Source organism: Juglans microcarpa x Juglans regia, chromosome 3S (genome assembly GCF_004785595.1).
Source record: "Juglans microcarpa x Juglans regia isolate MS1-56 chromosome 3S, Jm3101_v1.0, whole genome shotgun sequence".
In the NCBI taxonomy this organism is placed as follows: domain Eukaryota; kingdom Viridiplantae; phylum Streptophyta; class Magnoliopsida; order Fagales; family Juglandaceae; genus Juglans; species Juglans microcarpa x Juglans regia.
Window position 1 is genome coordinate 18,587,155 of NC_054599.1, and position 20,002 is coordinate 18,607,156.

A 20,002-nucleotide genomic window follows, 5' to 3' on the forward strand; every position below is an offset into this window, starting at 1 on the left:
ATTTTTTTTAGGAAGGTAGGCGAAGTTTGCTTGGCCTTTTAGACGGTAGAAATCAAGATTTTTTTATTAGAATTTAGGATTTTAGTGGGTGACTTTTTTTGGTCTATTTAGTGTATTTATTTGTCTATTTTCATCTCAAGATTTAAATTCTTCTAAAGCTGAACAAAATGAATAAAAAAAAAAATATGTTTACTTAGAGATTGTTTAATAACGTTTAATAAGTTCATTTCAAGATTTATTTTGAGTCTATTTTCTTCTATTTTTTGGAATGATGTGACTTGCACAAATAAAAATTGGCAACCTTTGTTAAAATAAAAAACTTGGAGAAATATGGTACACATTTTTTACAGTCAACATGTCAAAATTAAGCCAACCAATAAAGAGAGTTTAGAATAATGCATATTTTAGGAGCCATTATTCCAAATGCACAAGCTGCTGCGGCTGCTTTAAGGAGACGACTGAGGGTTCACTTTTTCAGGAGTCGTTCTCCACTTTATGTCAGGAAAGATGCAAGAATTCAGGCAGAATCCTCGCCAGATCATACATCTTAATCAGATTATAAAAAACTACAGATATATTCCAAAGAGGATGTCATTTCCCAAAGTTTCATGCCCTAAATCAATGCAATAAAGATTGCAACTCCAAGTCAAAAATCACCCTTTACTGGTAAAATCTTAAATACCCACTCCACCTGAACAAACTCAAAGCAGTATATTAGCATTTCTCGAACAGAGGAGTAGTGTTAGGCTGCCGTTCAGCAATGGCAGCTGGTGAGCCGTCTAACACAAATTTATTTTTTTATTTTTTTATTTATTTTTTCATGTTTTTTTACATATTTAATATTTTTAAAATATAAAAAAATATATATACCAATATACTAAAAGTCAATTCTTTAATAATTAAGTAAAAAAAAATTAAAAATTAAAATAAAATACATGGACAGTTAAAGTGAGAGGACAAACTCAGACAGTATACTAGCATTTATCGAACAAAATCGGCCTACTGAAATAATATATGACAATATTGGTCTAGCAAAATTGTAGCAGTCCTCAAAGCTGTATTAACCTTTCTTCCTGAAACAGCTGCTCCTAACAAATAATTCTACTAAATGAAGCAGAGGACTGGAACTTTACAGAAATAAGCCATGCATAAGTATTGACATCAACCCAATCCCACACCACCTTTCATTGGCACTAGGATCCACCTGGGAAGTGGGAAGAATGAATTCTGTATTGTTAGGTTCATAACTCTATTTCTTCAGGAAACCTGGCTTTTGCTGAGTAGATATACTGCATCTCTTCCTTCCATGTCTCTTCCATGTCTGCAAAAAATCTACCTCATTAGCTGGAAACAACAGACATAAAACTGTTTGTATACTTTGGTTTCTGCTAAAATCCATAAAACTTGCCTCATGTCAAAATGATATCCTTAAATTGGGAACATTTGTTTTAGGAATATCATTTCCTTCAGGGCCTCTCACAAAATACTTATCACCAAGCCAGTGCAACTGCAAAAGGAACCAAAACAATGACAGGAATATTTATCATTTCATTATTTATACTATATAATACCAAAATTTGGCAATTATTCTCTTTCATGCCAAAAACACATACATGCACATCCACATGGGAATAAAAGGGGCCGTTGCATGAAACCAAACCTACCAAATCGCCCCCGTGCCTGATCTATGATTGGAACCTTGCAAAGATCCACTAATCATAGCAAGAACTTCCATCTCCTTTTGCCCCAAATAAGGGGACTGTGGAATTTGTGGCCCGTTTCCTAGCACTTTTAATCAGTAGGATGCTAAATGAGGCCAGTTACCCAGTACTGGGTCCCATCTAACTGGGTCCTAGTTTAGAGACCAATGCTACACTTCAACATTTTTGCACAAAGTGACTGTTGTAAGACTCAAACCTGTGCACTCACGCTTGAGGGCCCAAAACTCGACCACTGCAACAAATAATGGCCCTAACGATGGATAAGTAAAATGTTTTAGAAAGGGAGACCAGCTAATATACAGTTATCTCCTTCATTTTTCCTTGTGCAGTAGTGTAATCAGGTACAAGACACTGTTTTCTCATATTTATTTACGGGTTGTGAATGGTTTGTTTTTCCCAATTCAGGCTTGTATTGGTCAACATCAAAGATTTCTGTTTGTCAAGTTCCTCACCTTTGTGACATCTGAAAACCCAGATTGATAGACAGAATTTCTAGCTATCTCACAGAGGTCACAAGCACTGAGCTTCCAGACCTGCAAAATATCATTCGATGAGATAAAAGACCATGAAAAATATCAGAAAATAATATTTAACGAACCTTTGCAGCAACACTATATTCTTCAACGAGGGGTTCTTTCGTTAAATGGATTTGCAGAGGATCATCAGTTGAGAGTGAGACGTTTAGGCCACGCTGGAAGAACATGGGCAAGGGATTGCGATTATAGTCCAAGAAAAGGGAGTTATTACTCAGGGGTGACATAGCCAATCCAATCTGGAAAGACAAGGGGATTTAATAATTATTTTTTGAGTAACATTAGCACAATTAAGACGGTTTAATAACGAGGGAGAGAGAGAGGGAGCGCAAAACCACTTGGGCCCAACCTGTGCAAGGTAATACAAATACTGCAAAACTGGAGATTTCCGCAGATTAATCCCATGAGAAATATTATGGCACAGAGGAATGCAGCAGCCAAATGGTCCATATCACCCGCCTGCAAAGGTTGCAAAAATCACAAGCATCTCAATAATCATGATAGAATAGAAACTAGAACAAAAGCAGTAGATAAAAACCTCTCCACAGTGGGGCCACAATTTTATTGTTGGCTTCCCTTTTGATTCACAAAGCTGAAAAGAAAGTAGAGAGTTTGCTATCAATTTCAACTACAGATTTATTTATAAGAAGGCAAGGTGTAGTTGATTTGTTGAGAAGATAAACTATAGTACGACCTTGTTGAGAATATACAAATTTGCATAGCAGTAATAAGCATAATAGGAATATGAAGGATTGAACTAATTGGTCCATTCAGCAGGTGTTGGCATGTGCTTAGTTGGCGCCTTTCTAGTTTACTTTCATCATCCACAAGATCAAAACCCACCACCTGCATAGAAAAAAGCTAAAACAAAAAGCCTAAAGCTGAAAAACAAAAAACCTCCAGAAAAACATAAAACAGTCGAGCAAAATTTTTATGGTGTGACGGTAACTAATAATGGTCATAAAAAAATGCCCATTTCATCAAAGGTCTGATAATGAGTAACTCAATAAAACGGAAATGAACAGGTTAAAATGAATCTGTTAAAATAAAAGAGGGAAAATAGAAGGATAAATGATCGCCTTTGTAGGTCTGAGGAGGCCATGATAGACAATATGGGGGGGAAATCGTAGAAGATGGTTTGGTCATTAGCAAGAAGGGTCTATTAGTAATCACCATAAACGAGTGCTTCAATTCAACTTAAAGGAGCCCAAGGGAATGCTGAAAATTTGATGGTGGAGATTGAGAAAAGACATAATTGCCAACAATTTGACTCAGGCATATGGTTAATGGTGAAGGGATGTTGTGTTGACCCCAAGGAGTGGAACTGTTGCCAGACTCTTCCTTAATAAATAGGCCAACTTGTGGAAGACATAATTGAAATGTGCGTAAAGGGTAGAGTCAAAGTTTGAACTCACTACTCAGGATCCCTGCCCTACAATCAGGTTAAATCATCAATGGTTCCAAAAGTTTAAACCTATGTGAAAGAGGTGAATTAAATAATTTAATTTAGGGTTAAATACTCATTTTATTACTGGGTTTCATAATTTTTTCACAAAAACTCACTGAACATCATAAAGAAAATAAATTGGGTACTGAGGCTTTGCATTATTTGCCCGTGCCTCTGCCATCTACAACGCACGCCACACCAACACCAACAGAATAATGAAAAATATTGAAGATCCAAGATGGCATGCCATGTTGATAAAAACAAACTAAAAATAAAAAATCACATTAAAACATATATAAAAAAAAAAAATAAAGAAAGGGCGAGGTCGCCCCTCCACCCCTTTTTCTCCTTTAAATTTTGACTAGTTTTGTTTAGCTTTTTCCTTTTTTGTATTGTTAGTATTTGTTTTTGTTAATTGACATGGGAGTATACAAGTATTGTATAAGTGGATTTGAGCTGCCATGGCTAGGTTTCTATTGATGCTAGCACGATGTTATTAGGATTACGTGCAGGAGATGGACAAATTGACCATCTTTGTTCAAAACGAAAAAGTTGAGTACCCAATTTGCTGCTTTTAACAATTCCCATTTTCTTGTACACGTTATAGAGTCGTGGAAGCTGCAAATCAAAGTTTATACAAAAATTAAAAAATGAAATCAATAAAAGTGACAGAGCTATACAACTCACTGAAAAATTAAAAAGGAAGTTGCAATTGATAATGCATTGGTAAATGTAACACAAAAGCCAATGCAAAAGAATTGCTATGCAAGCTAATGATGAGAAACAAGGAAATGTAATTACCAGGAAGACGGCAATTAAGATTCTTTAGAAAAAGTGATGCTCCAGATTGTTTTGAATAGGTGATGCAATATTATTTCCAATTAAGTTTTTTCCCCCTGAGTAATCAAATGTTTTATTGAGAAAGGGAATGACCCAAGTGCGCAGCCGGTAATATACAAGAGAAACACCCAAGTAGAAATAGAAAAAGAGACCAAAAAATCATGTAAACTCAGCCCATTACAATCTATAGAAGCTAACCAACAAAGAAAATATCAAAAAGCAAAGTTTTCAGCTTCTCCAACTTCCACCTGCGGTTTTTCAAATTCTCTATTCAGTCCTTTCTCTCCAAATACACATACTAGACAAATAGAAATCATCTTTCACACTTCTGCAATTTGTGGGCTGCCATATAACCCTCTCCAATTGGTGAAGAGGTCTACCATAACACAAGTCAATCCAACTCTAATGGCACACCACACCAACACCAGCTCGACTGCTACATGGCATGGCATGCATGTGCAATACTATACATCTATGGGAAAGCCATCACTCCATAATTCAAGCCAAAATCTAGTCCTAGAGCCATCACCCATCACAAGCCAAGTATGACTAGAGAACCCAACACCCACCCCCCCCCCCCCCCCCCCCCCCCCCCCCCCCCCCCCCCCCCCCCCCCCCCCCCCCCCCCCCCCCCCCAACAAATCTTCTTTTGATATTCTTTCATAACCACAACCCATATGGCTTATGTACTTCATCAGAATACCATCCACCCCTGGCACACCCAAATTTGGAATCTACTAGAGCTTTCCACAAGCCCTTCCTCTCCTTTTGGAACCGCCAGAACCATTCCTCTAGAAGGGTACGGCTGAATAGAAGCAAGTTTTGAACTCCCAAACCAACCTCTGAAATTGGAGAAACACCTTGGCATAAATTATCATGAAGCTCATGATCATTGAGGCGCAGGATAAATATACTTGCATTGATAATACAATAAAAAAATATATACAATATAATATTTTGCAACAGAATAGAGGCAATCTTCTTCTTAAATATCTCTGGCTCGTCTCTCGTATGTGCAAAATTGTTGGGTTTGCTCCTTTGGAGTCCCACAACGGTGGATAAAAAGTAAGGAGCAGGCCTCAAGGCCTATAAATAAGTTGCTTGGTCTCTTAGTTAATTACACCAAGTCATAAGCTTAATTAGTAACTTGTGACTCTAAGAAAAATTCTCTATTAGCCTTTTCTTGTAAAAAGAAAAGAGGTGAGAGTTAAAGTTTTACTAGTAGGAAAGCTTTGTGGGTGTCATTTGGGGTGATGAGAAAAATTGTGTGATTGTAATAATTTTTCACATAGTGTATTTTCTTTTCTGGGTCTGGTGGTTTTTCTCCTGTTTTTGGAAGTTTCCACGTAAATTCTTGTGTTGTTATTATTTCTCTGATTTTCTTCATATTTCACCAAAAAGTGGATCCTGTGAGTGAATTTGGTAGGTTCAAATTCCTAACAAGTGGTATCAGAGCTACTAGGTTCTTTTTGGTGGGTGGAGCTTTGGTGTGGTAGTGTGGATACGTACAGTCTAAGGAAGTTCTGTCTAGGAGATTGGTATTTAAGTGGTCTAGTGTGACTCTCCAATCTTTTCTGGGAACCTTAAAGTTCTGTCTAGGAAAAAATAATCTTTCCTGGGAACTTACTTAGTGAGTACTATTAATTTCTACGGTAAAAATTCATTAAAGCAATGTCAGGAAGTAAAGCTTCAAATTCTATCAGATATGAGGTGGAGAAATTTGATGGGAGAATCAATTTTGGCTTGTGGCAAATTCAAGTCAAGGATGTTTTGATTCAATTTGGATTACACAAGGCGTTGAAGGATAGACCAACCTCTGAAGTCAGCAGTGATACTACCGTGACTGATGAAACAAAGAGCAGATCTGTAATGAGCGATGAAGATTGGGAGGATCTGGATTTAAGAGCAGTAAGTGCGATATGTCTGTGACTGGCCAAGAATGTTTTTGCAAATGTGCATGGAATATCTATGGCAAAGGAACTCTGGGAAAAACTCGAAGAGTTGTATCAGACGAAGGGCGTCTCAAATCGGGTGTACCTGAAGGAGCAGTTTCATACACTGCATATGAGTGAAGGTACAACTATTTCAGATCATTTAAGTGTTCTCAATGACATTGTCTCTGAACTAGAATCTATTGGAGTTAAAATTGATGATGAGGGTCAAGCCTTGAAACTCATCTGGTCTCTTCCACCTTCCTATGAGCATATGAAGCCTATTTTGATACATGGGAAGGAGAAAATAATTTTTTCAGAGGTTACCAGTAAACTCTTTTCTGAAGAGAAAAGACTAGGTGGTGAAAGAAATGGTCCACCTGGGAACTTAGCATTGGTAGTATCTGGTAATGGGAAGAAGAAGAACTCCATGAATATGAAAGTAGCCTGCTGGGGGTGTGGACAATCTGGGCACGTCAAGAAAAATTGTCCAAGAGCAGGAGCAAGTTCGGCAAGTGGCTCCAAGTCGGTAAATGGAGATACTAGTAATGAAACTAACGTTGTGTCTCTCTCCAAGGAAGACGATGTCTGTTAAAGGGACATGTACATTCTCATAGCATGCCGCTAATTCCCAAAGTTGCCATGATAGAGGATGTGTTAATGTTAGCAGGTCCACAAATTTGCACACATGCATTGGTTTGGCATTAATGCAGGGTGTGTGGTGGAAATTCATGTCGATGGCTGATGAACTTCCAGAAAAGCCAAACGTGGAAGTTGCACCATAATTTTTCAGCAAGATTATTTTCGACATGGGCCGAAATTGAAATGCTTGGAATTGATTTATTCTGAGTGGGTATGCTTTTATGGTGGAGCATGATAGCAGAAGCTATGAAGATCTTCATTGCGGTGGAGCGTGGCTGAGCCAAAGTCGCAAGGTGGAGATTGTTGGGTTTGCTCCTTTGAAGTCCCACACCGGTGGGTAAAAAGTAAGGAGCAGGCCTCAAGGCCTATAAATAGGTGCTTGGCCTCTTAGTTAATTACACCAAGTCATAAGCTTAATTAGTAAGTTGTGACTCTAAGAAAAATCCTCTATTAGCCTTTTCTTGTAAAAAGGAAAGAGGTGAGAGTTAAAGTTTTATTAGTGGGAAACCTTTGTAGGTGTCATTTGGGGTGAGGAGAAAAATTATGTGATTGTAATAATTTTTCACATAGTATATTTTCTTCTCTGGGTCTAGTGGTTTTTCTCTTGTTTTTGAGAGTTTCCACATAAATTCTTGTGTTGTTATTATTTCTCTGATTTTCTTCATATTTCACCAAAAAGTAAATCCTGAGAGTGAATTTAATAGGTACAAATTCTTAACAAAAATAATTGTACCACCATAAATCTCCAAATTGTATTGATTCATAACCATGCTTTTTCTGATAAAAACCTACAAAAAATGTCTTTTCCGATGAATGATAAATCCATCAATCAAATTTGAAGTAAGATCAAATGATCCAATATTACTTTTAAATACGATCTTCCAGCATGCAGGATGAGGTCCATTAATTACCAGTTCAAGATATGAATTAAAAAATTTTTAAAAAAAATGTACATGGATATGCCAAATCTCTCTCTCTCTCTCTCTCTCTCTCTCACCTCCATTCCATTAGTTCTATGGCGCCCATTAACAGCCATATTTAAATAACCATTATGTACCATATTGAAATGGTACATAACAATAACCACGCATACACAGCAGACCCTAGACTAATAAGCTGACAACATTAGATACCTGGATTAACCATACAGCATTCTCACTATAAATTTCATTGTTAACAAACCAACTTGCCAGCTGATCCCATTCACTTTGTTTCCTTCCATAAATGGAAATCCTGTACTCCGCCATCTGAAGTGACAAACAAAAAACTCTTTAGCATGCAAGTGACCAATATTTTGAGATATGGAGAAGGAGAAGAGAGTCTAATTGGATTAACAAATGGTTTGTGCTCAGGAACTGGTAAATGAAGGCATTATTAAGAGATGGGCAAAACCAAAAACAAAATCCACAAAAGTTGAAAATAGTTATATGAATATCATTATTCTTGATCACAAGGTAAACTAAGATATATTGAACTGCATGATCTTTCAGTAAAATTGATTAAGTGTGCCACCAACAGAAAAACATTCCAAATAAAATCAATTTGACATTTTTCAAACGCCATATGATAAAACCTTGTATTTGCTTGCTTCAAGATCTGACAAAACTTGCTTGGTTACTTCTGCCAAAAACCGACCTGTAATGTTCACTCAAACACTCAGCTTTGCAGATTGCAATACATAAATAATGGCGAATAGTAAAATTAATTCATAAAACAAGTAAACCAGAGAGAGTAAAGGAGGACAGAGCAATTGCACAAGGAATGGAAAGACTTGATCAAACGAAAAAGCTAGAATTAGCTCCAAAAGTTTCTCCAAATGCAATTACTCTCTTTCTAGTTTGCAAACATCAAAGATTATGAAGGCAACAAGCAGGTTTAACTGTGAACTGTGAATCATACCTTGGATAAGGTTGTCCTGCTTTAAAAATATCTCTCTAAGTCTGCTCTGTCCGCAAGGATTATACTTGAAGATTGAATTTGTCAAATCGATGGAAAGTGCTTTTATCAGCATGTACATCCAACAAATCAACATTCAGATCATGCCTGCAGTGCAATTGCTTTCCAATTAGACAAACAAGGACTTCCATGAGAAAACACATTTAGAAGCCCAAGAAAAAAAAAAAAGAAAGACATACAAACACACACACAGAGAGAGAGAGAGAGAGAGAGAGAGGCTTTCTTCTGACAAGCAGAAATCAAGAGAAATATAATTGCACAAACCCTGTCAAGTCCAAACTCTCAAAAACTTCCTTAAGGGTCATATATTTTCCATCTCTGAATATGAGATCCTGCCGCAGTGTAAAGCAACAATTGAGAAGGGGGACAACTTCCAATTTGGAAGATATTTGGATATAATTGAGAAGGGGGACAGCATTTGGAAGACATAGTAAAGCAACATTCTTTGATTTTCACTCATCTAATGTAGGTTGAAACACCTAACTCGGTGAAAAAGGGGTTTGGAGAGGGAGGAAAAAAAAAGAGAACAGAATCTACCTCATCAGGTTCCTTTTTAAGCTTTGACTTGATGAAGCGAAGGAGATGCTTCGGGTTCATGCATGCAGAATGATGCACATGTGTATCAACTTTCCTGATGTTGTAAAAATCACGGTGCGGTGCACTCTTTTGAGCCAGAAACTCCCTGTCTGCATTTTCTAACAAATGAAGGCTGAATTTCTGTATGAAGTTCAGACATATGTTACAAACATGGGCTAACATCAAAAACACAAAATAGAAGTGCAAATCATAGGTTGCAGAATGGTACCTCCTCAAGAAATCTGAGTCTATGATGGCACACAGATCTAACATTTCCAATAGACATAACTTTTAGAAGGTGATGCATATCCGTAAAAAATTGTGTTGAACTTGCAACAGGGAAAAGATCAGCAGTATCTGAGTTAAAAATTAGATAAGGCTTAAATATACCTATAAAAAGGTATCTAAAAAAATATAAGGATAATCGTCAAGTATTCAATAAAGCATAGTTACTTTTACTGAACCATGAATACTTCAATGCTTACCATGTTTACGGGCGTAAACATGAACAACTCCATTTTCCATTTTGAAATGGTGCTGCTTGGAAAACCACAACCAAAATATAAGATAAAAGGTTAACAAACAAATGAATGACTATTTTAAGGTAATATACATCTCGATTTAATACATTGGAATCTTAAAAAAATCTGCACACCATGAACAAGGAAAGAATAACTCACAGCTGTTGCTTCAGCAGGTTCAAAGTGAAATGGATCCCTGCTCATCTCTGATGTATTAGATTCCAACACAACTTCCCTCATCCACGGTTCAACCACTTCCCGGCAGACACAAGTTTTACGCAAATCTAAACATTCACAAATCATTCTCCATACATCTTCCTCTTCTACGCTTGTTGACTCTAAACCCATATGTTTATGTTTATATAAGAGAAAAATATGCATCAATTAGTCTCTTCAAATAATATCCCCAAAACAAGTGTGCACTTCAAAAGGTTGACCAGGTCTGTTTCTGTATTGATGACATGTTATTTACTCTCCAATTAATTAAAATCTAGAAGTATAAAAATGGCAATACCACCCAACGAGTGGGTCAACAAACAAGATAAAAAATAAATGCAAATGTCAATAGGATTTGGAAGAGATGAAACAAGAAACAAATCTCCATTAAACTGTTTAGGACAAGCAAGTCAAAGCTACCATTGTTTTTCTCAGAGGTAAATTAGTGTTGGAAGACTTAGGATCATCCCCTAATATGTGCACTGAAGCTGCATCAACCTTTCCATTTCCACAAGGATCAACACCCGTTTTTGCTTCACTAACAGTTGCCCTGGAGATGTTATCTTGCATACCATTCTCACGATCATCCATTATCGGAGCAGTGCACATGTTTGGATTGTTTGTATTTACATCCTGCAAGTCCATCGACCAGCAAAACAATTTCATTGTAAGTAATCTGTTTAGTTACCACTTGTAGATAAAAAATAACTGCAATCTGTTGAGTTCTTTGCTAGAGGACTGACACTCATTTCGATTGGTCTGTGAACTCTGTTCTTCATAGTCACACCTACAGATACTTATACATAAAAATAATCACACCTAGAGATAAATACACCCTCAAACTACCAAAAACAAACATTTGCACCCTCCATCAAGATCCCGCTGTCAAATTTGAGTCACATTACTAATTTTTCATCCATCTTAACGACATAATTGAATGAAGGTAAAAGGGTTAATTTTTTGTAGTTATATTGAGCGATGCATCATTTTTAGTAATTTCGGATACAAATGCAAAACCCCTAGTAGCTTGAATTTGCAAAGTGTACTTTCCATTTCATACACACAAACAGAAATAATGGCCAAATAATTACACAGGTACTTTTCCTTAACGTGGCTCATCCACTAATGAAAAACAAACTATAGACACAAGATTGAAGTTATTATCATCTTTTCCCTAAACTGATTGATAATTATAAAAATAAATACAATGGTTTTAGAAGCCCAGCTTAAATATACCAGACTAAGAACTTAGTAGCTAGAAGTACACGTACTTGTGCATTTGTGAGTTCAGTTCCAATATCTATATATCCATAGTTGAAAAGCACTTCGTCCCCATATGCAAGTTCAGTTCCTTCCTCATCAGAATCTTCAGCATTATCATAAGTATTGCCACCAGGGGATCTTGGGTCACTAGCCTACCAACAGATGCCATCCTTGAATCCATACCAGAATGTTTCACGAATTGATCCTCTCCTATCCAAAGGAAAACAAAACTAGGTGCAATTTAGATTCCAAAATGTTCTTCAATTGAAAACTATTTTCACCTTAATTTTTGTAATGAAGTATTCAATTTATTCAGCAAGATACAGAAAAAGATACAAACATGTTGACACAGCAGTTTATATAGTTATTCCTTTCCAACTTCTAAAATGTATAGCATGCACTAACATCTTCCGAAAAGATAAATGACATTAACTCAGAGTCAAAAACTCAATTTATTATATCCGCCTTTCAAGAAATAAAAAGGGACAGAGAGAGAGAGAGAGAGAGCGCCTAAGGTTGGCCTTTTATCGTGATCTTGGCTAAATTATCGATGAAAAATTTATTCATCGTTCCCATATACTACATTTAATTTTAATTTTTTTTTATTTTTTTTTCTTACTAAATGTGTAGTATATAGATGATGAGCAGAAAAATTTAATTAGTTTAAGAATAATAAAACCAAAAAAATTTAAAAAAATAAAAATAAGTGTGATGTGTAAGGATGATAAATATCAAATCTCATTATTGACAGACGCTGAATATTGGTGATATAACCGTTAGCTACTAAGGTCCCGTTTGGATAGTGGGATGATATGAGATGAGTTTAAATAAAAGTTGAAAGTTGAATAAAATATTGTTATAATATTATTTTTTAATATTATTATTATTATTTTGAGACTTAAAAAAATTAAATTGTTTATTATATTTTGTGTGAGAATTTAAAAAAATTATAATGATAATATGAGATGAAATATATAAAATCGTTTCTCTATCCAAACGGCTTAAATATTCATGATTGTTCAATTTGACAAAAAACATAGCCGTTCACTCAATCAATGGCAAGCACTACTACATTATTTGAAAGTTCAGGTTGAAAATCGACGGACAAGAGACATTCCTTTCGATTCTTTTCTCTTTTTATAATTAGAAGAGTCAAACCAAGCATATGCTCAATCTAGTTAAGCCGTGGTAGGCTCTGTCCCTCGGCATAGTCTACGCAATATGCCCCGCCAAAGTAAGAATCTTAACATGCTTTTTCTTCCTCAGTTCATGTGAGACGGGCCCAAAGACTTGTCCGACTCCCAATGGGTTGGCCTTGCTTGTCAAGAAGCACCATGGCATTGTCATCAAACTTGACCTCACTGCCATCACAGCGGCCGCGTTGCAATGCGGCACGCACAACCACACCATATACAACTTTTCCTTTCTTCAGTTTTCTATTTGGAAGGGCTTCCTTGACAATATAAATTCAGATTTTGGGCAATCCTTAACAATATAAATATCACTATTAAAAAAAAAAATCGGTTATTCAGTTAATTTTTGAAATTTTCCGGTTTGGTAAATCGGCTAATCTATTCAGTTCGAAAATAACTATTCTGAAAATCTGTATTGTCAGGTCTGGTCGGAACATTGTTTTTCAGGTCGGGTCAAGTGAACAATTATTCATGTACCAATCAATTTAAGCATTTTGGAATTCCATGATCCTCACATCATTGATTTCTACTGCATCATTTTGTGCAATGGTGCATATACTCGTCATTGCACTGCATGCACCTTTCTTTATTTTTATTATTATTTTTGACATTTTTGGGCAAGAAGTGATCTATATATACAAACTCTTCACCTTACATGTGATTTTGTAGGCACTTAACATCTACTAAGCCTAGTGAGTGGCAATATACCTAGACATTGATGATTATAAAGTCTTTTTTTTTTATTATTCTTATGAAGTCAATTTATAACCCAAATTGCAATTTCAAATGGATAAATATACTTCGTATATTCAAACTACAAAAAAATTTATACTTTATAGGCATTCTTTAGACCAAACGACATCAACATGTGCCCTCTGCTATGATATGGTGATAAATGTTATTTTCTCTATCTATCTATCTTGATCTGCTTATATTAAGAGAAAGTATCCATAAACATCAGTATATAATCAAGAGGTAGGTTTGGGGAGTGAGATGAGAATTTTTAATTTTTGATGAAAGTTTAAAATGTTATGATTGTTTTTAGATTTGAAAAAGTTGAATTTGAATTGTTTATTATTTGTTATGTGGGAGTTTGTGAAAATTGTAATAAAGAGATGAAAATTTTATATCTTATCCCATACCCTAAATATATATTACATTCTCAAACTTCCAAAAGTTGATATTTTTCACTATCTTTAAAGATCCAACTATAAAGATTGTCCTTGCCTATTTCTCATCCATTTTACTTGCTAAAATTAAACTAGTTACAATGTAAATAGTTTCAACATCATATGTCAATTTTAATAGTTTTCGAGTGCAAAATGCAAAACTTATATATTAATTTGCAAGTATTAGTTTGTGGGTCCAACATGTACCTTTTCCAATTTTAATTTAAACAAGATAAATTTGTCGGCTTCCTATTCTGTTTTTCATTTTCTTGTAAAAACTCTTTCACAAATTTTTTCCCATCTTCACTGCACTCTTTGTCTTGGGTCCCGTCTGAAATTAAAACGTATTTTATCTTATTTGATCATTATAATTTTTTTAAATTTTTACATAAAATATAATAAATAATTTAATTTTTTCAAATCCTAACAATAATAATTTAAAAAAATAATATTCTAATAATATTTTATTCAACTTTTAACTTTTATCTCAACTTATCTTATCTCAACTCACTATCTAAACCGTCGCTTAAAAAAGAGGAAAGGAGAAAAACCTTCCTTTCACTAAGTGCACTAAAGGATTATTTATCATAAAGTACTCCACAGTCCACACAACTAAGAACATAGTGAATACAAAATGTTTCACCTATCCAAAAAATTCATTGATATATAGGTGTTGGGGCACATTTTGTCCACTCCCAAGTCCTTCACACATGGAAGACACGTTTTCAATCGGTCATAATAGATTCACAAATTGTTGTCATGCATTGGAAAAGAGAAACAGAGTCTCAATAAAGTGATAAGAAATAGATGCATAAGCAAATTCAAACAAAAATATATGGCACAGCCAAATGCTTAAGTTTGCTAGGAAACATGGTAGTCATGGCACGATGTATAGATAACTTGGACATCAATAAAAATATGAAAAACAAATTCAAATGATGAAAGCATTAACGACGATTTTACAGTTAAGTCCAGCGGTGGACAGCCGGCGGCGGTCGGGTATCACCCCACCAACCCGGAAAATTTTAGGTACTCACGAAGTAAATGGTAGATTTCCCCCTTAATTATCATGGTAGTTCAATCATTATTTGATGCCAAGTTTCGAGTCTAATAATTTAGAAAGAATTAATAATTAAGTAATTTTCTTCCCATTTGTCGTATAATTTAAATTACTTATGTACTTATTTATTTTAATTTACATAATATTTAAAGATAGGATGAAAATACCACGTGCGTGTCGACACTGTGAGATTATTTAATAATTATTAATTAGTTTGAGAAACCTCTCTAGAACTCTCACAAATGATGTCGAATTAGATTGGAGGTGGGATAGTCACTCCCAAAGGTTTGAAAATAAAAGTGAATAAAAAAAATTAGTCAAATTTGGAGTTTTTGATATAAAAAAATATAATAAAAACGAGAGAATCACGAAAGCAGAAAATAAACATCTGGACTCCAAGGCTCGACCTTAACGACAAACTATTTAGAACACATTTTATTCTCTTTCAATGTGCTATAGAGTATTAATAAAATTATTCCCAGGATAGCTCTAAAGTAGTACTTCTCGAATTTGGAGGTAAAAAGAAAAAAGAAAAAAAAAATAATGTAAAAAATAATCTGTTATCGTTCTTCAATCCTCTTCCTCTTCTTAGTAGCCTTGAGATTTTGAAGGTAAAAAGAAAAAAGAAGAAAAAGCTTTGCCAATTATATTTGTTTTCAGGTAGGTCATAAAAATAATGTGCACCGAATAGAAGCTTAATTACGATATTTTATTTTAGACTTCTTGTAATTTTGGATATGTGGAAATCCATATTATTATTTTCCTTTTCTTTAATATATATTATTATTTTTCTTTCGTTGTGATATTATTGAATTGTCATGCAGTCTTGCCCATTGGTCAAAAGGCCAGCTTGATTCTTCAATTATGCTAAAAAATAATTGGCGTTTTAATGTTTTTTTTTTTTTAAAGATATAATGAATTCTACTATACACGTGGTAATGTTAACACAAATAATTTCTTACGTAGCTACTACAAATCTATATTACCTTTTCTTTCATTTTTTCTTTTCCAGCCATTTCTCTCCATAGCCACTCCCAGAAAGTATTTCCATTCGCCGGGGGGGGGGGGGGGGGGGGGGGGTTGATCCTTCGGTTCCACCCACCTCCCCTCCTCGCTTTTATTTTCATTTATCTGTACTTTTTCCTTATTTTTTTAGTTTTTCGGTAGCACCGTTCATTTTTGTCGATTTGCTGCTTTCTGGCGACCTAGGGCCGACACGCGCCCCTTCTTCAGCTTCTGCAGGTGCCGATCGACAACCTGGCAAAAGAAATCCGTCCATCCGTGCAGAGCATTCGCCTCATGCGCGGCTTATACTGCGCGTGACCCTCACGCGCCGCCGCGCTTCGAAAAACGCTCTGCCACCACGCGCGGCAGTTTCGGGATCTACGGCTTCGGATCTTCTAGATACGTTTGTTCTTTTCACTCCAGCTGTGGCGCGTGGTCTGCATGCACCACCACCGCCAATAACGCCCCCTCGCCGGCGATTCGACACAGTTTTCGGTTACTACACTATGTTCCCGCTTTCCCTAACCAAGTATCGAGTGAAAGTGGATGTGATAGTTCATTTCAGCCAGTCTAGACCAACACGTTGCAGCACACCCTCTTGTACTACAGCTTCTAGCTGCAGTTTTATAGTTTGTTCATCAAACTATTTAAAAACTGTCACCAAGCAGTCTCCCCTTGTGGGAATTGGGTGAGAGTCAATTTTTTGGCTCCGACCATCCACTTTTTTTTTTTTTTTTTACTTTTGTGTTGTAATGTGTGTTAGCTTTGTGAATATAGTAGGGGACTCCCACCCCACCGAACTTATATATTGTATTCGTTAGTTTATCTATAAATACTTTACTTGCCGATAAAAAAAAAAAAAAAAAAAAATTTCTTATGTGTAACAAAACTCATTCAAGAAACCACTCATGTAAATCCATGTCATCAATTGATACAAATTAAAAATAAATATCCTTATGGAAAGTCTCATGTCTTCTTTTAAGTAAGGTAATTAATGAAATTGAAACGTATCCTTACTACGCAGATTAATGGGAACATAAGTGACAAGTAATAATTTCTATTGTATACAACGACTCACACATTGTGATTGGTCGACTCACACATTGTGATTGGTTTGAATCTGAGCGCTGGATCTCATATCGAATTATATATAATTTATACCAACAAGTTAAATTACTAAAATGATAAATTTAATCACTTTTTTTGGGCGATAAATTTTATCCCTTAATCATAGAGCTACATAACATATCAACCTAAGTACATAAACTCTATGTCCCACACCCATATCTTGATGGGTTTAGAATATCTCAATACTTGTAACTTAATTAATAAGTCATAATGGGATAAGATTAACTCTATATCTTATCACAATGAGATACAAGTCTCTAGATTTCTTGATGGTTATAAGTCTATAAATAGTACTGAGAGGTTAAGAGTTCTCATCTACAACATCATTATATGCCTCTAGCCATCGGGAGATACTTGAAGATTAAATTGTTAGGGTGATCATTCTCTCATAATCAATAATATTCTTTATCAAATTAGAGATGAAAAAATGTATGACTTTTAATTATTATTATTTTATTATCATGAATTAGAAAAAATCGAAGATTCCGTTATTAACGTTCAATTAAATATTTAACACATACAACTCATGCAATACGTCTATTCAAAAAGCTCTTAAAACAATACCATTCTTTAAAACCACAAAATTCAGTCACATTAAAGACGTACTGTAGATCAAATTAAGTGAGAACCGACTAAAGTTTGTTGGGTTCCAAGTAAAATAAAAACCGAATCATGGGATCGATCATATGAGACATGGATTCGTATGATTTCATGGATTCAGTTCCAATAAAAAAATATATTAGATCTAGTTATAACCGTGTGTTAGAAAGTACAGTAGAAAAAATACATCAAGCTCAGCTTATCAAATTGCTCCACAAGTTTCTCCAAATTGACAAATCCTAAGCGTTTCCTCTTAATAGCAAAGTGTACTACGTAGTATAAAACTAGAGTAATACTTAACAAATCTACAATATAAATATCTTATCAAGAGAGAACAACAAGAGAGATAGGTTTTGTGTAATTCAGATCATTCCAAAAAACCAATTGAGGAGGCACGGCTGGCCTTAAAGACTAGCCTTCAATTGCCAAATTGAATGGCAGTAACGCATGGCTTTAAGCCATGCGTTACAAGCAAATAACGCATGGCTTAAAGCCATGCGTTACACTGCAGTTAAGGAGGGGGTCAGCCCCACGTGGGCGCCTCTCCATCTAACATCTCCCACTCGCACACAATGAACATGATCCCAAATTTGTATCTCTCTAATGTTCTCAATCTTGTTTATACAAGTAAATAGACTGTGCGACCACTAATCACATCTGTAGAAAGGTGGAAATACATATACCAAATCTCTCCCAGAGAAGACCAGTATAGTAACATTTCTAAAGTGTCTGGTCATGTCCTAGACTCGTTTGATCGCATCAAGATCAAGCATTTTCGAACCCTCTTGAGTTAAAAAACTCAGAACAATGCTTGACAATCTCCAAATCATTTCAATGTGTTCACAACCTTTAGCTACTACCAAAATGTAGCGTCATAATTTGACGTCAGCAAACACTATCGAAGATACGATATCGAAGAGTCTTCTCTTTGCACTCACATCACTCAATTTTGGTTGAATCGCTTTCCTAGCAATGCGTCTTTAGACCATATCAATCATGACCATAGATGGCATGCCAAAGTAGCATACATCACAACCTCCATCTTGTGACATAGTCAAAAGTAAAGGATATTTAAAAAAAAAATGAGACTCACACAATAAGAAAGAGGGGAACCTTTTACTCACTTACTCATATAGTCGTATAAGCACATGTAGTATGAAACATATGCTACAGTGGATTTTTCTTTCTTAAAGAGCATATGTCTATATCAACACCATACAAATCTTAGTCTAGTCGCTCCTTAAGCGTCTAACCTGAATTCCTCTATTTGCATGCCTCTAAGGTGTTAAAAATGATCTCGCATCTGGCTAACTACAAGCTACATAGATGGTGGGTAACCCATGCATAGTCCTTTCAATGGACCTTATCTTAGCTCCCACTAAGGCGACATATGTTTGTGTCAACCAACTTATCCATTTGGACAAGTACCTAGGGACACAATGTCTCATCTCTACTCTCTACTCAAGGGTTAGAGGTGATCGCTCGTGTGAGTGAGCCGATCTTAGCCTGTTGACATATCTTGTGTGTGTATTAGAAAAAACAATACGATAAAGAACTGAATCATGTATTAATATTCCAAAAGAAAGGTTACATCTCAATGTCATTTGAAACACAAATTACATTTATAGTCTACGCACTCCTAGATTCCTAACATGAGCCTCGAAGACATCTCTTGCTATAGGCTTCGTTAAGGGATCAGCAACCATGCGACTCATAGAAAGGTGTTTCAAAACCACTTCTTTTTGCACTACCATATCTCTGATGTAGTGATATCTGATATCTATGTGTTTAGTTCTTCCATAATACTTTGAGTCATTAGCATATACAAAAGCTGCCATGCTATCGCAGAATATCGTCACCGGATCTGAAATATCCGTGCCACTGTCTAAATGCTTGAGAAACCTCCATAACCAAACAACTTCTTGAACTATTGCAGAACAAGCTATGTATTCTGCCTCCATGGTGGATAAAGCTATACAAGGTTGTTTCTTGCTACTCCGTGTAATAGCTCCTTTGTTGAGCAGGAAGACATACCCAGTGGTTGAGTTGCGTTCATCTAGGTCGCTGCCTTAATCGGCATCATTGTAACCTCTTAGCTGCAAATCTGAACCCTGATAGTACAACACATAGTCCGCAGTTCCCTTGAGATATCGCATAATCCTTTTGACCGCTTTCCAGTGAGTCAGTCCGAGGTTAGATTG

General features: G+C 35.7%; 1 pseudogene; it reads right to left on the bottom strand.

Moving 5' to 3' along the window:
- Window positions 1-1,249: 1,249 nt before the first annotated feature.
- On the bottom strand, window positions 1,250-19,762 carry LOC121258747 (annotated as a pseudogene).
- Between the last annotated feature and the right edge of the window lie 240 nt (window positions 19,763-20,002).